This window comes from Pristis pectinata, chromosome 1, assembly GCF_009764475.1.
Source record: "Pristis pectinata isolate sPriPec2 chromosome 1, sPriPec2.1.pri, whole genome shotgun sequence".
In the NCBI taxonomy this organism is placed as follows: Eukaryota; Metazoa; Chordata; class Chondrichthyes; order Rhinopristiformes; family Pristidae; genus Pristis; species Pristis pectinata.
In genome coordinates, this window is record NC_067405.1 from 142,972,285 (window position 1) to 142,989,840 (window position 17,556).

General features: G+C 38.6%; 1 protein-coding gene across 26 annotated transcripts in view; it reads right to left on the reverse strand.

The window, feature by feature from the left end:
- The window catches only part of foxn3 (forkhead box N3), a 419,393-nt gene that overhangs the window by 301,542 nt on the left and 100,295 nt on the right, over nucleotides 1-17,556 (reverse strand). For 8 of the 26 annotated variants that reach the window (XM_052012176.1, XM_052012276.1, XM_052012296.1 and 5 more), the window contains exon 2: nucleotides 8,927-8,990. The exons of 12 other annotated variants lie outside the window; for them this stretch is intronic. The gene's annotated coding sequence lies outside the window, so the exon portion shown is untranslated. Of the gene's footprint in view, nucleotides 1-4,246; nucleotides 4,403-8,926; nucleotides 8,991-13,001; nucleotides 13,224-17,556 lie in introns of those variants that run through there. 6 more of the 26 variants (XM_052012218.1, XM_052012208.1, XM_052012334.1 and 3 more) reach the window with 3 other exon arrangements.

Sequence of the window (17,556 nt, forward strand, 5' to 3'; positions counted from 1 at the left end):
GAAAAGTGGGCCAGGGAATGGCAGATGGAATTTAACTTGGACAAGTGCAAAGTGAATCATTTTGGGAAGTTAAACCAAAGCAAAACATACACAGTAAATGAGAGAGCCCTGGGGAGTGTTGTAGACCTGGGGTACAAGCAAATAGTTCCATGAAAGTGGTGACAAAGGTGGTGAAGGTGGTAAATAGAATGCTTGCCTTCATCAGAACAGGCAATGAGTACAAGAGTTGGGACATCATGTTGCATCTGTACAAGACATTGGTGAGATCGCACCTGGAATACTGTGTACAGTTCTGGTGACCATACTATAGGAAGGATATGACTAAGCTGAAGAGGGTGCAAAAAAGATTCAGAAGCATGTAGTCAAGATTGGAGGGCTGGAGTTATAAGGAGAGACTGGATAGGCTGGAACTGTTTTCCCTAGAGTGAAGGAGGCCGAGAAGTGATCTTATAGAGGTTTATAAAATTATGAGGGGCATAGATAAGATGGATGGTCACAATCTTTTTCTCAGGGTAGGGGAGTCTAAAACTAGGGGGCATAGGTTTAAGCTGAGAGGGGAAAGACTTAAAGGGAATCTGAGGGGCAAATTTTTTTCCCCACATGGAGTGTATGAAATGAGCTGCCAGAGGAAGTGGTAGAGGCATGTACAATTACAACGTTTAAAAGACATTCGGACAGATACATGGATAGGAAAGAATTAGAGGGATATGGGCCAAATGCAGGCAAATGGGACTAGCTCAGGAAGACATCTTGATCAGCATGGATGAGTTGGGCCAAAGGGCCAGTTTCTGTGCTGTATAACTCTATGACTATGACTCTGTGACAGAATTGATCCACAATTGAACGATTTCATCAACACTTAAGAGCGGAGAAGCTGGCATTGTATTCCTTTGGGTAAAGAAAGTTCAGAGGGATTTGACAGAGGTGGGAAGGATCATGATTTGCTGAGATAGGGCAAATGGGGTGGGGGGGGGGAGAACTGTTCCCACTAGCATATTATTCAAGGACCAGGAGACATAGACTTAAATTTTAAGTAAGGGATACATGGAAGATGTGACAAAAACATTTTTAAACAGAATAGTGATGATCTAGAACTCAATACTTAGCTGTATGGTGAAATTAGAATCATACAAAGATTTGGAAAAGGAAATTAGACAGGGACTTGAGGGAATGCAACTGATGGCTCTGCTCTACTCGGAGTTAGCACAGGCACAATAGGCTGAATGCACAATTTCTTGCTCTTAAGATTCGAAGATTGGGATGTAGATTTTTCAACAATTCAAGGACTGTCAAGATCCAAAGATAGCACCTTATATCATGAGTATTTGCAGGCATATGTTTGAAAGTAGAAACCAGTACCCTACTTGTTAAGATAAAAGTGCAGATCCATCAAACCCAAACCCAAGTGTTGCCAGAATCCACCAGCATGGAAAATCAAGGGACAATAAGGGTGGTATGAAAACAGAAAAGGAAGGAATACATGTATAAATGGAACAGTGTTTCTAAATTATTGTAGATTTAAGGAGCTATGAAATGATTCACTGAAAAAAATTTAATACTTCCTTCTCCTGAACTTAAGTAAGCAAGTAACTTCAGCCTCAGCCTACTGGTATCACCTTTAGTAAGGGATGAAAGTTTTGTTCATGGGGTAAACAATTCAAAATAAAGTTCAAGGCAAAGATATAACTGTCCAAAGTGCATCCATGCCAGCTCACTGGAAAGTATATTTTTTGATCTCCTTTGGTCATCCATACAAAGTACAGAAAAATATTCTGATCTTGAGCTAATAACATTCTGATCCTCAATTATCATTACACATCCACTTGTTGAACAACTCAGTGCCATTTTAATGTGTTGAATGCAAGTTACCATGAGGTTCCTGCATTTGAAAAATTGTTACATTTGGTTGCTGAAAGGAATTCCAAGCCACATAATTTCGATAGGTCTTGGCTTGCTACTTTATGTCCACAAAAATCTTTGATCGCAATTTAACAAAGACACCCAGGTAGATATTAGAAGGACAACATTAATAAGCAAATGAATTTTGGATGCAGGTATCTGAAGTACAAATCAAAGAATAAAGATAACCTCACTTTACATCATACTTGGGAAGATAGAATTTGATGAAATGTTCAGAAAGGAAAAGAAAGACTCGCAGACTCTTCCACAGTTGAGACTGGTGATGGCTGACAGGACAGGCAGGTAAGTAGTTTGTAACATGGGGTGGTCATTCCTTCTACAGTTTACAGTGTATAAACTGTTTCTATGTGCCCCTGATGCATGGGCCAAAAGTTCTCAATACCATCCAGAATGCTCCTCTTTCACGTTGGCCAGTCATGGGAGAGAGCTTCCCAAATATCAGTGGGAATGTTGTACTTTTCTCAAGGAGGCTTCAAGAACATTTGGTTTGTGGACAGAGCTATGAACAGTTGGTCTGCTTCAGGAGTCTAGCATCAAGCATGCAATCTACATAGTCTGTCCAATAGCGCAGAGTGAATGCAATTAGGGCCTCAATGCTGAAGAATGTCAGCTTGGGAGATATTAATGATGTTACTTCACTAATCCTTCCAGTGGATTTGAAGGACTGTTGTAATGTACGAATCACAGAAGCCAATTAGCATAAAAGATCTCACAAATGCCCATGGGGTAATAAGCAGATGATTTAAGGAATGTTGAATGATGGAAAAATTCCAGCTGGGATAACTGGGATAGATCCTCTTCAGTCTTCAAAATAGCACCATGCTGATTTTTGAGTCCATCTAAGACTGTAGATGGGATCTAAGTCTAATTCCTCACTTGAAAGGCAACACTGCTGATACTGCAGTACACTGCCACTATTGTATTGATCTGTCAGATCTCTGGAGGGACTTTTAGGCACAGCCTGCTGACTCCAAAGCAAGAAAGCCACAGCTGACACAGAGATCAAAAAATATCATTTGGATATGGTATCATTAAATAATTAGCTTGTTTATAAAGGCATGAAGTATATTTGCTTGTAACCTACCATCAAAAGAAATTACTCTGCCATGCCATTTGACACATGCTTTCCCCAGGTGAATGATGACAATTTAAGACATGTGTGTAAATACCTATCTGACATGAATACTTCTCTGATCCACATCTGAAAGTTAGCCAGCATTCATGATATTGTTCTTTGATCAAGTAACACTGGTCAGCTAAGTGACATGATACAGAGGAATATATAGAACCAAGCACATCAGTCCAACCATGCGATCTAAATGGTGTGGAAACAATAGAGCAAAAAAATTAAATAAAAATGTGCTTAAGAGTAGGCAATGAAAATATATGACTGACAAACTAACAGTTCAACATATTGATATTCCACTTTTACAACAGATTTTCTGCAACACTGACCACACTTCAAAAGTAATTCATTGGCTGTAAAGCAGTTTGAGAAGATCAAGGCAATGAAGGGAATACAAGCCTTTCTTTCGAACAACCATTTCAAAAGAATCAAAGATTTCAGCCCTGCAAGGTACGATTGTGAAACTTCACTGCTCAAAGTCATTCAAGATTTGAGCATCTCACAATTACAATCCATCAGTTTTGTTTTATATGGTTTTCTTTCTTCCTTCTAAGCTTGCTAGACAATGAAAATTAATAGTACACTGCCCTTTGCTGAGACTCAACAATTACCCTTTCCTTGAGTTATTTTATTAAATATTTAATGTCACTTGACTGACTGACTGAAGTAAAGATACAATTTGAGATACCGTTGAGTCAGCAGCACCACTGGCATAAAGATAACTTTTTTAAGCTTTGCACCCTTTCATATAAACACACTTCTTTCTTTCAAGTAAATATGTTTACAAACTGGGAAGTAGAGAGGAAAACCAATTAATATCCTTAATACATTAATTAACTCCAAAGCACATTCATAAAAGTGCCTCTTTATGAAAAAGAACCTCCAGAGTAGTTGAGGCCTATGATGAGGCTCAAACTGAATATATAAACCACAAAGCATTTCTCAAGCAGTTATTTCAACATATGGCTGCTGTGTGGACGACTGATAGAAGCAGTTTGGAACTGGAGGGTGAATTAAATGCCTTCCCACTCACTTAAAGCTATGTACAAACTATTATGCTCAAACTTCTTCCACAGTTGCTCTAACACGGATTATACAATCATTTTTCAGATGTGAAAACTGATACAAACAAGGACCTCTGATACCAGAGTTCAACATACTTTCAGTTTGAAGATACTGAAACATTTGCAAGTTCAATACCTATTAAAAAAACGGCATCACTTTCTCCAAGTTTCCCTGAACTCCAGGTTCAGATATGAAGATCAAAGCTCATGGCTGGTATTAAATAGCTGTAAATAAACTATTTTTTTTTCTTTTAAAAACCTTTGAAAACAGAAGGCAACTGCATACAGTCGGCAAATCATCGAATCCTTTTCACTTCCTTCAGTTCAAGAAAACAAGTGACTGACACATTTCCTGCCAACGGACCTTCCCTCAGATAAAACACAGCTCCTACCGACAGGAAATCCTTGAACATACACATGTTGTTGAAGACTTATTTGTGCTCTCTTTTTAATGGAAGATTAAAAGTTTTCCAAATAAATCATTTCCAAAAGTCCTTGCTAGGTTAACCAACTATTTTTATAGTGGTGACTTTTTTTAAAGAAATGATTTTGTTTATTTTAAATTTAATTTGAATGCATGCTGCCTTTCTGCAGCCTGTCATTCAACAAATTACACAGTAACAAAAAAAATAAAGCCAGGACATCGGTCTTACTCTCCCATGAAAGCAGCCTAATCTGCAGATTTCAGAGAAGAGGTTAAAATCAACCTATGTTTTTGGGTCATCAGGCTGTAGTGCATTCATGCAGAGAAGACAAACTGTTAGGCACAAGGCACAGGGAAGACAGACCGTTAGACACAAGGCACAGGGAAGACAGACCGTTAGGCACAGAAAAGGCATGTTCTCCATGACGCTGTCTTACAGCAAGTTTTACATTTAGATCAATTTACTTTCTGCAACATTCCTGCTAACTTATCACTGGGAGTAAACAAACTAAATTAGCCTGTACATTTTTCTCTTTTAATATAACAAAACAACGTTTTTCTTAAGGAGAAAAAAAACCTTGCCGACTATGGAGTTATGCTACCACGTCAGCAATTGAATAAATGACCTTCATTTGACAGGCACATACTCGGGTTTCAACAGATGACATGGGAAAGCTAGCAAAGCCTAATGCTTTATGCATCTGAACAGAAATACAGATATCCTTTTTAAGAAGGTGGGGGTGTCTTATCTTAATCTCCATGGCAACTGTGCCTCTGTCTAGTTATTGGACACCCTGAACTTCCTGTGCCAGCATAAATGAGCGAATCTGAACACTTCTTTTCCAGCCACACAAGTCTCTTGACAACAGTATCCATCCACAAGAGGGCATGGTTTAAACTTCAGTAATGGAACAAACTACATTTAGAGATCAGACCATCAATCTTTTCAAAGAATTCAATTCAAACCAGACATAATGTTCTGTTTTGTGGATTCAAAAGGATCACAATGTAGGAGGAAATGGCTATTAAGTCAAAAGTGCCAGTAAGTATTCCTAACAGTGCTTCTGCATTCCATACTTTTGCAGATGGCATGAACATTAAACACCATGTGGATTTCGTTGTTTTTAATAGAGGGCTTTGTCACAAAGGAGGGAGAAGAGCTGGAGCAGCTGAGCATCATGTCTCAATTACATCCCATGCAAGCAATGCATTTGCACATCTCAACTAAAGGACACCATCACATGAAATATTCTTCAGAAATAAATCAATACAAAGTACTAGTTCCTCTCCAATTCTAGAAACGATATTATAGAATACTGCAGAAGTTTGAGAAGATACAGAAGAAATTTATTCAAATGGTTCTGGGATTACAATTACTTGGTTAGACTAGAAATAGTGGGGCTTTTCTTACAGCAGAGAAACCTAAGGGACTTAATAAAAATGCTTAAAATCATGAAGGATTTACATACAGAAAATAAAGTAAGCGTTCTAACAGTTGAAGAGTCAATAACCAGATGGCAGAAACTTCAGGTAATTAGCAAATTCAGCCCAGCCAATGTGAGGAAAACTATTTTTATACAATAAATGATCAGGATTTGGAATGCAACTGACACGAGGGTGATGGACATTCAATTCAACTGTAGGCAGCATAGACTCAATGCAACTAACTTTCTCCTGTACCATACTATGAAATGAATTCAAAAGGGTGACATATACAAATGAATGGGCAAGTTACATCACTGAATATTAAATGGCGTGAATAAACTCACCAACATATTAAATATTTCAAAATCCTTTCAAGATTCACCAAAAGTTCCCCAAACTGCAATGCATTACTTTATTTTCACATGCATCAATTCTTACATCAGTCCATAGAGAAAATAAATATTGATACATTATGGAACTCTTTCACAATCAATGCCAAAGTGACAACAGAATACATTTTATATTAATCACCATCTTTCCAAGACATCCAATGTTTAGTTTTAATCCATTTATTTAATTCCTTCCACTTATCCAACCTAAAAAAATATAAGCATTTGAAATCACTGGATAGTAGCCAGAAACTTTTCTAATCCATTAAATGAGAAAACATGGAGCTAGTTGGGAACTATCAAGAGTCTACGAGTTCAAGTCTCACATCCAAGATGCTTCACTGGGTTTCAAGAACAATGTGCATTCTCACCTTTTGGTTCAAGTTTTGTGGAAAAGTTCGGCAGCAATATGAGTTTTATCAGGAAGTTATTTAAATAGGACCTACTCGCATGAAATTTACAACTACAGATTTTACATCTTTTCGTACTCCTTAATGGGACATGGATGCCAGTGGAAAGGCAAACATTTATTGCTCAATCCCTAAATTAGCAACACAAAACAGAACTGACTACTTCTATCCTCAACCTCTTCCACTTTGACATCAACCTCTGGAATAAACATAATTGTCCTCACCACTCCTCCCAAACTCCTAACCTAAACAGTGAAAGGTCTGAACAGATAACAGCTATCACTGAACTACAATTCAAATGGAGAAATGGTCAAATAACAGTTTGAATTTTATACGATTGCCAAATTGGCCGGCAGCAAAACAGTTAGTAATTTAACGAGACACGGCCATAACGAGGGCTTTCCTTGGAAAGTAATTTGGATAAAATAAGACAAGCTTTTCAGTGTGCCTCGATACAAGTGACAATAATAAACCAATACATGCAGTTTCCCACGTGCTTTTGTTCTTGCTATCGATAAACAAACAGAAACAGAACTTAACTGTAACACTGTCATTTTTCAGCTTTACAACATGTCTTCGCAAAAGGAGTCTGTTCTTCATATATTATTTACTTTCATTAAACTGACAACACCTAAAAGATTAACTTGTCATTAATCTAATTTCCAGGTTGTAGGGCCTTGCCTTGTTACAGTCTGACTACTGTGTTTGCTTATACAGCAAGCAACTGCACTTCAAAAGTAACTCACTGACAGTGGAGCACTTCTGAGATAATCCGAAGACCTAAAAGTCACCATACAAATTAGTTAATGTAGATGTCTTGGGTTACTTTGAAGATTACATAATGTAAAGTAATAATTACCATCTGGAGAGAAAATTGTACATTTTTGTCACTTTCCTCTTTGACAATTAAGATGATTGATTCCTTCCACTTAGAATATAAGAGTAGGCCATTCAGTTCCAGAACCAACTGCACCATTCAATAGCAACATCATCCACTTTTCCACCCAATCTTAATTTCCCTTGATTCCCTTAGTGTCCAAAATCTATCAGTCTCAGCCTTGAATATTCTCCATGACTGAGCATCCACTGCCATCAAGGGTAGAAAATTCTAAAGATCTACAATACTTTTAAGTGAAGAAATCTCTTATCTCAGACATAATTGCTCAGAACCTTACCTTGAGACTATGCCCCCTACTTCCAAACTCTCCACCCAGATGAAACATCCTCTCCATAGAACCACAGCACAATACAGGCCCTTCGGCCCACCATGTTGTGCAGACCTTTAAACCATGCCTAAGACTATCTAACCTCTTCCTCCCACATATCCCCCTATTTTAAATTTCTCCATATGTTTATCTAATAATCTCTTGAACTTGACCAACATTATCTGCCTCCACCACTACACTAGGCAGCGCATTCCATGCACCAACCACTCTCTGGGTGAAAAACCTCCCTCTGATATCTCCCTTGAACTTCCCACCCATTACTTTAAAGCCATGCCCTCTCACATTGAGCATTGGTGGCCTGGGAAAGAGGCGCTGGCTGTCTACTCTATCTATTCCCCTTAATATTTTGTATACCTCCATCATGTCTCCCCTCATCCTCCTTCTCTCCAAAGAGTAAAGCCCTAGCTCTCTTAGTCTCTCCTCATAATCCATACTCTCCAAACCAGGCAGCATCCTGGTAAATCTCCTCTGCACCCTTTCCAACGCCTCCACATCCTTCCTATAATGAGGTGACCAGAACTGTACACAGTACTCCAAGTGTGGTCTAACCAGAGCTCTCAGCAACTATCCTAACTATCCTTCCAAAATCTTGTATGCAGAGCTCCTCACATTTCTCAACTCCAGTGAATTCAGATATGCTGCTTAACTTCTCTTCACAGGACATTTCCCCATTCCAGAAATCAATCACTCTCTCCCTCTTGTTACCATGACCCAAAAGTGTAAAATCATTATAAAGTCCTCATTATAAGACTTACTCGTTCACTCTAAATTTGCCTTTTCTGAAATAGCACTTGAGAATTTTGTAATTTTATTTTGTATGTCAGACACAATTACCAAGATGTCAATGTCATTTGTGAATCAAGTATTAACCTTGGTATAATATCAATAATATATAGATTTTAAGAACAGCCATTAGAAAACCTACTGCAACATGCAAGTTACCTTATGGAGGTCAACAACCAAAGACGTTCCATCCCATCCTCTTGTCAAACACCATACTCCATTTCTAGAATGTTTGAAAAATGATATTTTTGACAACAGAAATCATTTTATTCGAAACAATTAATTTGTTTTTGACAAGTTTTGATGGCATGTTATTCCCTTTATTTTCAGATTTATTCCCAGTCACAACAATTCCCACAACATAGGATGCAAACAGCTGTAATCACTAAACTTTTTGAAATTCACAGCAATATTCCAACATCAAAATTAAATGAATATGATTACTTAATCTTAAGTTCTTTTGGATTTTGGGCATCTACCTATTGTATTAAATATTAGAAACAAACAGGAATATACTTTTCTCCAGAAAGTTGAGTCATTTGAAAGCTCAAACAATACAAAATCATCAAGCAGAACCATGCAGACAGCCCTTTGTGGATGACATGTAGCAGAAATGAAAATTCAATAACTGTAAGAATGATGTGTAGGAATTTGTTGAACCAAATGCACAAAGAACATAGCTACAATATTCATAATAATTATTAGCTTTCATGAATTACCTATATTTAGCAAAAGGGCATTGAATTCATAATCAGTCGGCCTCAACTTTGTGCTTTGAAACATTATGTTCAAAACTATTCCAAATTATTGAATCTTTATTCCTTCATCATTCAGAAAAGTTCTAAATAGAACAACTCGGTACATTAGTTTTGCTTCAACACATGGTGATATGGGGGGAAAAAGTCATTATTAAATACAAAATAACTTTCAAATAAATCCTCCATAAAGATCAGTTTTCAATTTCAGCACTAGTACTGTAAATAAAAAGTGCTCATAGCTCCAGCACTTTATTTCTTTTAGTCTTTGCTTTGAGGGATACTTCATTTTAATGGGTGATCACCCTCACAACTTCTGCCAGATCTGCTAATCTATTTAGGGTAGACAGTCAGGATACCTAGGGTAGAAGGGTAGAAGTGGGTTTTCCTAGGGTAGAAGTGTCAAGTGGATCTTTTCCTAGGGTAGAAGTGTCAAATACTCGAGGACATGGATTTAAAGTGAGAGGAGGAAAGTTTAGTGGAGATGTGTGTGGTTCAAGTTTTTTTTAAACACAGAGTGGTAGATGCCTGGAATATGGTGGAAACAGGCAAAATAGTGGCATTTAAGAGGCTTTTAGACAGGCATTTGAACATGCAGGGAATAGAGAGATATGGATCATGTGCAGGCAGATGAGCAGTTTAAATTGGCATCATGGTTGGCACAGACATCGTGGGCCGAATGGCCTGTTCCTATGCTGTACTGTTCTATATTCTATGTATTCAGTGAGCACAAAACATGTATGCATGATCCAGCACACAAGGAAGATGCAACAAGATATATGCTGGATTAATTTCAGAGATTTTTGCCTCACTCTGGAGGAAATAAAATTGAGGTCTCTGTGGTTGCCATAGAAGCATCATACCTTCACTGGTGCTTCCCGAAAATGATCCAACAGAGATAAGCCAAGAGTTTTCTGTCCTCAAATGTGGAAAAAAATGAGGGAGGTAAAATTTATGAGACACCATTGTACTTTTTTTTAAACAAATCATCTGAGAAATTTAGTCCAGAAACACATACTTCATCACTGTGTGTTAGCGACTATGCTGGCATCTTAGTACTCCAAGAAAAATAGCATTTTTTTTCCTGCCTTCATACTTCGGGAAAAAAAGATCTGACAAAGACCAAACACAAACATTCATCCAGATATAGAGATAAAGACATAGCAACTGGGCACAGAATATAACTACAGCTGTGAATATACAAAGTCACCTAGGATGTTCCAAGAAAAACTCAAGTGTACAAAAGAACTACATTGTTTCAAACCGAGAATCCTATGCAAAAGTGGATAAAACCATATTGCAAGTCAACAAGGTTGAAAATTATTCCACAGAAGACAAATAAAGCAGTAATTATGTGTCACCTATTTTGGGTTTTTAAATTCTACAATCTGTAGCAGGACAGTAACATCAAAGAATTCCACACTTCTTAAATAGTGAGAAACAAAAAGATCAAATTAATCTTGGTGTCAAGCATATTTAAGTCTACATGTTATAATAGTAGTGGGGAGTCATTTATTTCAATTATACATTAGATTTTGATTAATGATGGTGAATTTGGCACTAATGGACAGCATTCAACTGTTTAGCTGAGGGCAAAACACTGGCCAAAATGCAATGAGAACTCCCCACACATCTTAAACAAAGATATTTCACTGGATTTTGATATTTAGAATCAATCTTAATTATTGGGACACAGATACAACTCAAATATCACATCTGATATTAAGCATAGCTTTCTGTTAACAGGAGGTGTGATTACTAAGTTTGCGGATGATACGAAGGTTGGTGATATCGTTTATAGTGAGGAAGGTTGTATCGATCAGATCGTAAATTGGGCAGAGCACTGGCAGGTGGAATTTAATCCCAACAAGTGTGAGGTAATGCATTTTGTTAAGTCAAATAGGGATATATACCATAAATGGTAGGGGCCCAAAGAATGTTGTTGATCAGAGGAATCTTGAAGTTGAAGTCCACTGTTTCCCGAAAGTGGCAACGTAGGTAGATAGGATGGTGAAAGCAGCTTATGGCATGCATGCCTTCATAGGGTGGCCATGGAATATAAAATTGAGACATTATGTTTAAACTTTACAAAACACTGCTTAAACCACATTTGGATATCACATAAGCTTTGATTTGTTTTCCTTGGACTGAAAGAGGCTGAGGGGTGACTCCATCAAGATATATTAAGTTATGAGAGGCATGGGTAGGGTGGATCGTCTGAATCTTTTTTCCTCAGGGTAGAGTTTATCAAAAATAAGAGGGCATAGGTTTTAAGGTGAGAGGAAGGAGGTTTAAAGGGGATTTGAGGGGAAAGTTTCTTTTAAAAAACACAGTATCTGGAACTCACTGCCAGAGGAAGTGGTGCAATCAGATACAATCACTACATGTAAGACACATTTAGACTGACACTTAAGCAGGCAATGCATAGAAGGATACAGACCTAATGCAGACAAATGGGATTCATGTAGAAGGGCAAAAGAGTGGGCATGGACGGGGTGGGCCGAAGGGCCTGTTTCGGTGCTGTACAACTCTGTGACTCGAAAAGCTAAAAGAACTATTCAGAATTTGCACAGTAAATAATACAGCATTGGGAGAGTGAGGAAAAAGTAGCTGGAGGGCAACAACTACCTGAGGCATTAAAGTTTAGAGAGTACTTCACTTGATAAGGTAGTGGCTCCCTTCATTTATAAATACACGTCAGGACATGCAAGACACCCCATTCCTTTCATGTGAAAATCAAAACCAGGAGCAAACCATAAATCAGTCACCGTCTTTACATATTTTAATCCTCAACATCCTTCAAAATCACCACTGACATAACCTATCTACTGTACCGTCATTAACCGTGTTCTGCGAACTTCAAGTGTTAAAATGCACCGAATCAAACAAGCATCCATCCATCAGTTTAAACACGGGGTAATGTGCTTTTATTATGAAAATGAAAGTGAACAGCTCCATTCCAAATCGGCGAAACTGTGACAAGGAAGAGCCACAAACGAGGAGCATGCAGTTATTTAATAAATGCAACTCAGCAAGTGGGAATAATAAATTAGAATTGATACTGCACGGATTTCTAGTTTCAATGAACTGGAAGCACATAATAAATGACAATCGCCAAAGGGAACAACGGAATAGCCCGTCCTTTACGGATTTTTTTCAGGCACGCGATTACGAAAAATAAACCAGGTTTGCAGCACACAAACGCCAATCTGCCGCCCTGTGCACAGCGCAGGGTCGCCAACAAAAAGATAAACAGTGCTGCAAACGCTGTAACGTTGGCGGAGCTCTTTTTGATAGATCGGACCTGGACGTTGAAATATTCTCAAAGCATCACTCAGGTATGTGTAGAATTAAAATTGTGCACTGCAGCAACAAAATCCCAGCGGCGGCGAATGTACAGCCCAAACGCCTGCTAACATAATGCAATTAGAGCCATCGAGCAAAGATTAAAACCTCGACTGAGATACTGATTTAGTAACCTTTTTAATCCCGAACTCGGCGTGCTCCTTCCTCTGTTAGTGCACTCCGCATCCGCCCTGGCTACAAAATAACCATTTCCATTTTATATTCCTCCTGGTAATCCTCGCATTTCTGAACTGCTTCCGTGTTGGTATATTTTAATCCTTTCGGAGCTGCTCAAATAATATTCCAACCAGTGTAAAAATCGCACCCGCACGCTGATGTCTCCTCGATTCCTTTCTGTCCTTTTCCAACTCATCGCACCACACGGGGTAAGAGGGATGTCCTCTGGGTCCTAACGCTCACCATAACACTTCAACTCTACACTACGACGGGAATTCAGTGCCCGCTGACGCTTCGCAAAATCGTTTCCTCTTCAGCAACGGAAATAATAAATGGATTACAGTCATAAAGTGATACAGCACGGAAACAGGCCCTTCGGCCCAACTCGTCCATGCCGACCAAAATACCCATCAAAGCCAGTCCCATTTGCTGGCGTTTGGCCCATATCCCTCGAAACCCTTCCTAGCCATGTACTTGTCCAAATGTCTTTTAAATGTTGTTATTGTGCCTGCCTCAAGCACTTCCTCTGACACTTCTTATGCCATATATGTACCGCCCTCTGGGTGGAAAAAGTTGCCCCTCAGGTTCCTATGAAATCTTTCCCCTCTCACCTTAAACCTATGCCTTCTAAATCTTTATTCTCCAACCCTGGGAAAAAGACTGCGTGCAGTCACCCTATCTATGCCCCTCATGACTGTATACATTCTAAGAGGACAGCTGCCCACTCAAGTAGTTCAGTGAGGCAATTCACAGACTCCACATACAACATTTGTTTTAAAGAATGCATTAATGCAGAACCTTTAAATAGCAAACGGAGACACGTGTCTATGTTTGGATGTATTCATTTGTGCATCTTTCACCAAAGGCACTTTGCACATTTTCACCTTTCTCCATGTGCCTTATCTGCTCTAGAGGTTGGTAACCAAAACCACTATTTTCCATTGGAGCACATGCATTGATTCAGCCCCCGACATTGTAGCAAGCCCATTATATCACATCATCAAGCCATCTTTACATCTTTTTTTGCCTCTTGAATAAATTAGGTGGAAATCACTTCAGAAACACATACACCTAAAAATTATCAATACTTCTTCTCTAGCCTCACTTTATAAAATATATCTTAGTTGCTCTATCCATCCCTCCCCCACCCTCTCCTTCCCAGTTTGGACCCAGGGACTTAGACCTAAAATGTTAACAGTCTCTCTTTTCACAGATGCTATCTGTCCGGCAATGAAAAGTTTTGGATAAGCTGAAGTTACCAAATTTGGGAGATCTATGCTGTCACACCCATGGGATCTATCATTGTTCATCACTAACTGTGCAGCCATCTCCTTATGTGGGCATTGCACTCACCCAGACAACACTAGCTATCTGTCTCAAAGGAAACTAGGAATGAAAACGTGCTTTGTATATTTTGTGTACAATAACAGATGGCCAGGAGATGAATTACGGGCACGTGGAGGGTCAGTCCTTGGTTTTGAATTGCATGCACTCTCGCGCTTCAGCACTTCTACAAAGAAGCTCAACGAATCAAAGCAAAACTCCATCCATTCACCCCTGACCACCCATTATGCTACAATGATTTTCAGATTTTCATTTCTTGGGTAAAGTGGGAGCCATTGACACCAACGAGATCCATGCACTAATACAGACTAAAAGTTTAAGAAATTTAAAATTGTATCTATAGATCCCACTCTCATGGTGATACTGCTATATTTTGCCTGCTCAACTCCAGAACAAGCCAAAAGTACATCTGTAGTTACAGATTAGCTAGCATGAAAGAAAGGGTAGACTGGCTTATACAATCCTAGAGCTTCCACGCTTATTTGAGAGCACTGGGAACTTATGCATTTTGGCATCTCATATATGTTACTTGATGAAGCTATGAAGTTTGGCACCAGAGAGATAAGCAAGCTGAGGCAAACCGCACCCCTATTCCAAGCAATACAAAGACAACTATTCAAATTGGTAGTTTATAGTGGAACTATTGAGGAAATAACTACTTAAGTGCAGGAACTATGTGCCACAAATGTTAATTATGAGGGTGCGACATATATCAATCTACAAAATGGAAGAGATTGAGAAGTTCATCTCACGCAATCCACCAGAGTACATATTACTCTGTTCTTTTTATCAATTTGCCTCATATAGAGAGGATGTTAAAGGGATGGAAATAATTAGAAGTATACAAACACTGAAAGAATTTATGCTACATGAACAATTTATTTGCTTCACTGTTAATTGCAAGTGTATTTTACATAAAATATCCACTTTCCACTTTAAAAATACTCGCCAATTTTTTTCTCTTAAACTTGCAGAAGGTTCTTGTCAAGTAAAAAATATATATTTTGTATTTCTAAGGATATATCAAGGCTTTTGTTACTACAGACTTCAGGACGTAATAATTTAGCATGTTCAGTTTGTATTTATCATCTGCAAAGCTGATAAGGGGTAAATTCTTTCCAATTTACACATGGGTTAAATTTTTTAGGTCAATTTATCATAATAATCTCCTGTCCAAGTTACGTTTAAAATAGAAACAGTAAAACAAGGACAAGAGTTGTGCCAAATCCTTGTAACTAGGGAGACTATTTACATACATCAGCAGTTCTGTTTTTCTCCAATCAATATTTATATGGATTCCTTAAGATTAAGCCTATATAAACAATGCAACCTTCACTAACATCAGCTTCATGTTCAGACATATATTGAAGGTCAACTAAAATTAATGCATACTGGGAGCCAAGGCTGTTCTCCTATGGATTGGAAGGACAACAGTTCACCCATGTGATTCTCCTCAAGGCAAGACACTTCCGAGTTGCTCGCCCATCTACAGGTCACATGTCATCTTCATTTATTTTTATAACAGAATATGTGATTTTGAAGATAAAAGTGTACCACTAGCCAGTAACAATCTTTACATGCTCTTAAGGGGAAGAGGTGAGTGCTAAGAAAGACCAACCATACTTTGACATTTCATTGATTTGGTGTCACAAGTAACAGAATCTTCATCTTATTTTTTTTTGAAGTACCTGCAGTTGAGAAATTATAAGTTTAAAGTGCGTACCATGAAGTCTATTTGCAATAAAAATCTTAGGCCTTAGGTCTTTGAGGGGATCACTCAAGAGAACATAGGATTGAAATCTGAGGTTTCAGTCACCAGAGACCTTTTTTCTTAAATATAAACGAAAAATCAACATGAATTACATGCCTGAAATTGACGGTTAAAAAATAGGTGTAAAGATCTTTCCTTTAATGTTAGACAATCTCACTCTCTCCTCTGGACAATGTCAGCTCACACATGGGGCCTGGTTATAAGATGTTTATTTAGTCACATGTACATCAAAACACACAGTGAAATGCATTTTTTTTGTGTTATTGAGAATGTTCTGGGGGCAGCCCGCAAGTGTCGCCATGCTTCCAGCACCAACATAGCATGCCCACAGTTCCTAACCCGTACGTCTTTGGGATGTGGGAGGAAACCGGAACACCTGGAGGAAACCCACGCAGACACACGGGGAGAGCATGCAAACTCCTTACAGGCAGCAGCAGGAATTGAACCTGGGTCACTGGCACAGTAATAGCGTTATGCTAACCGCTGCACTACCGTTTCTATAAAATTATAGAAGAAAAACAAATGCAAATGGGACTAGCTTAGATGGGAACCTTGGTCGGCATGGACCAGTTGGGCCGATGGGCCTGTTTCTATGCTGTATGACTGGCTCTTAAAAAAAAGCATTCTACTTTAATCTACTAAAATTAACTGCAGACAATTCAAAGAAGAAATGTATTGTTCAATACGGCATTAATACACCAAACGTAGCTGCCCTTACTGTATTGGCAATCTGAACTTCCAACTTGCAAAAAAAAAGTCCAATTTAAGCCGAGCAGATGGCAGGTTCTAATTTCACAGCTTGAAAGCTTTTAAGTACTGCAATTTTATTGCATGGTGAATGTATACATTTGCGGTCAGAAACTTATAGCTTGCAAAACAAAACAAGACAATGAAGCAGCACCTGCCTTAGAATACCCTTCAGATTGAATGTCTTGTTATAAAATGCCAGAGGATTTCCTATAGTATTACTCACAATCCTAACACAGTGGAACGGATAGCAAGATGCTGCGATGAAAGGAAGGTGGAAGTACAGGGTTTTACACCAGATGATGTCAGTGCAGTACTGGGAGCAGAAAGAGAAGTTCTGGGCAAGTTGCAGTATGAGGTAGCACAATAGTGAGGCTGGATCACTGAGGCAGGCCTTCCCAGGAGACAGGAACTGCAGCTGGAGCACTTAAGGTCGGCGCAATTATAAACTAAACTGGAGTACTATAGAGAAAAGAACCCATACCAGAACTTGATCAAAAAGCAAGTGAAGTTCATGCGGAATGCCCAAACTTAATGGAAGAGAGGAAGAGAGACCCATCATGGTGGCTTTTTTACTTTTGTATTACAACACAGGAGGAGGCTCCCAATACAGCAATCTCATTATAGAACACTACAGCACAGTACAGGCC